A 2,746-nucleotide genomic window follows, 5' to 3' on the forward strand; every position below is an offset into this window, starting at 1 on the left:
GCAGGAATCGTATGGATTTTGGAGGCTGCTGGTGGGGGGAGCCAGACAGTATCATATCATACAAGTGCAATCTTTGTTTTATTTTAGAGACATTTTCTAGTCCACTATACACATACCTCCCATGCTGGCCTCATTAGGACTCTGTCCTCTGCTGCTGTTTATCAAGATTTAAAATGTTATGAGCGCTTTTTTTATTTTAAAGTAAAGTAATTTTAAAATACTTAAAGAAACTACTGTTCAGCAACACCAGAGGAACTCTTTTCTTGTCAATTTAATTTAAATTCTTACCAATTTTTAAGGATTCCATATCATAAATCTAACACGCACGCATACTGATAATGATTGAAACTGAGAAAGGGTTAAGAATTAACTTCTTTGTTGGGAGTCCAAATTTCTGTATTCTTACCAGCAGATACTGGTAACATCTAAAGCAGAGGAGAAAAGACAACTCTCTGATTGGCTTTAAATGCTAACATATCAGGAAAGAGGGGGGTGGAAATCAGACTTAATATTCTGACAAACGCAAGGCCATTTCACCTGTAAGAGGTTTAAAACTTTTAGTGTGTATTTAATGGTGCCCACATGGTAGCAACAATTTTTAAACAGATACTGAGATAGTGGCATTATGTGTCTGGCATTAGTCAGCTATATCTGTTTTCTGCAGATGAGTCAAATTCATAGAGATCACCCACCAAAACCACTCCCAGGTACTTTATCATGACCAATGAGTTGTTTGAAGATATGCTGGATTTTTCACAGTTTACTGAGCATCTGTTATGAAGCGTTAAAGACAGTGTTCCCTGTATAGAGTAAGATAATTTGCATGCCAGACACACTGTCCTATATAGATCTCTGAATCCTTAGGGCTTATGTGCTTGTCTTTATTGACATGGGGGGTCACAGACTTCATTCACTATTCACATGCTCAAATATTTGTGAATAATCCTGTGTTATCTAGTTAGATGTTTACCTAAACCAGGAACTGATCATACCCAAACTTTAACCTACTGCTTTGGTATTACGAAATACTGGATTGTTACAAAACATGAATACACTCAAATAAGGAAGATTTCTTAAAACTCTTTTTCAGATCATTCAAGATGGAAGAGCAGTCAGTCTGTGGCCTGCTCATGACTCCTACCAGAGGTTACCACTGCATGGCTGGGAACTTATCTTCCCAAAACGTCAAAGCTGTCTCATTTGTCCTTGCATTTTGCATTATGACTTTTAAGCAAATACTAATTTTAGGGACAGCCTAAATTTAGTATGTTGAGAAAGAACTTGAGATGCACATTTGAGGATTCCAGTTGGTCTGCTTTGAGATGAGAATGACACAATGGCTTCCAATATTCAAGAAGAGTTACAAAAGCTTCAGATTTTAGAATTAAATATATTTAGATGCATTATTAAAGTAAGGAATGTTACAGAGAATACATGTTTATTCATCATATTGATGGATAAAACCACATAACCATGAGCTGATAATATACGTAAAGAGATATTTGTTACTTTTCATCTGTTATTTAAAATATAGATTTGAAAAGCTTTAAACTGAAAACATTTATTTAAAATGCTGTGGTAAAATTCAGCATCCTGTTGGTAAGTACATCAAGCAGAACCGGAAGTGGCAGGTTCCCATGACGAAGGCCTGTAGAAAACAGCCTTCATAACAGGTTTTCTTTTCTCTTTGTTTTGAAAATACCTGGAGTTGTATACTGGTTGTAGAATTTTGTTAAGCAGCAAAGAATGATGATCTGCCTCTACAGCTGTAAAGACCAGGACAATTCACAATTCACAATGAAGAACTGCAAGCCAGTTCTAGGGTGCATCTGAGCTTTAAAATCTCAAAGTGGATCTGTTTGTGCTCATGAACACCTTTTCAATTGTACAAAACATGCACCTGTCCATTTGATACATGCAAATAAATGCATGCACAGTATAACTGGATATCTGCATAAAAATTTTGCTTAAATATGCAATATTATCTGAGATTACTTCTTTAACTGTGGCTATCCCTAGACAGCATCATTCCTTGAAATAGATGAATGGTACAGATCCTAACGTGTGCAATAATCCTAATGGTGCCAAAGACTCAGTCACCCTGTAAAAGTCATTCCGCAGACTACTGCCTTCTACCTAACTCTTCTCATGAGAAATTAGAAAAATCAATTCTCTCTAATGCCACCTGTGAATAAAGACCTACTGGATCATTTATAAGCCCGTGCACAGAACAGACACCATTTATGCTCTATGTTTTTTATTCTGTCCAAAGATAAAGTACGTCCATAATCATTCTGCTGCAACTCTCTGCTGCCTTGTACGCTTGGTTGGTTACCAGATATTATTTCTTTGTCATCCTCTGAGCTGAAACGATGTTTTGAAATATCTGAAGTCTTAAGGTAATTGTAATGATTTTTCAGTCTTAGAAGCTGCATCATACCTGAAGAGTCAAATTACAATTTAGTTTCCCCATCTGAAAATATGTATGAAGTTGGAAGAATACCAGCTTCTTCTTGAATTCCCAGTGCCCTGTCAAGATTAGCTTCCAGATGAAGATGAACTAACATCTGGATTATACTGGATCCTAAATAGCCTGCCAAACTTAGCACTTGTCTGACATGGATTTAGCATCTGGATGAGAGTAAGCGTAAGTGGGACTGGATTTTTGCCTTCAGGAAAAGGGATTGCTTCACAGCTGAGCCAAAATGTGTCGAATGGTGAAGCACTGGGATTCTCCTTGACTCTT

This window comes from Buceros rhinoceros, unplaced genomic scaffold, assembly GCF_000710305.1.
Source record: "Buceros rhinoceros silvestris isolate BGI_N320 unplaced genomic scaffold, ASM71030v1 scaffold4695, whole genome shotgun sequence".
In the NCBI taxonomy this organism is placed as follows: Eukaryota; Metazoa; Chordata; class Aves; order Bucerotiformes; family Bucerotidae; genus Buceros; species Buceros rhinoceros.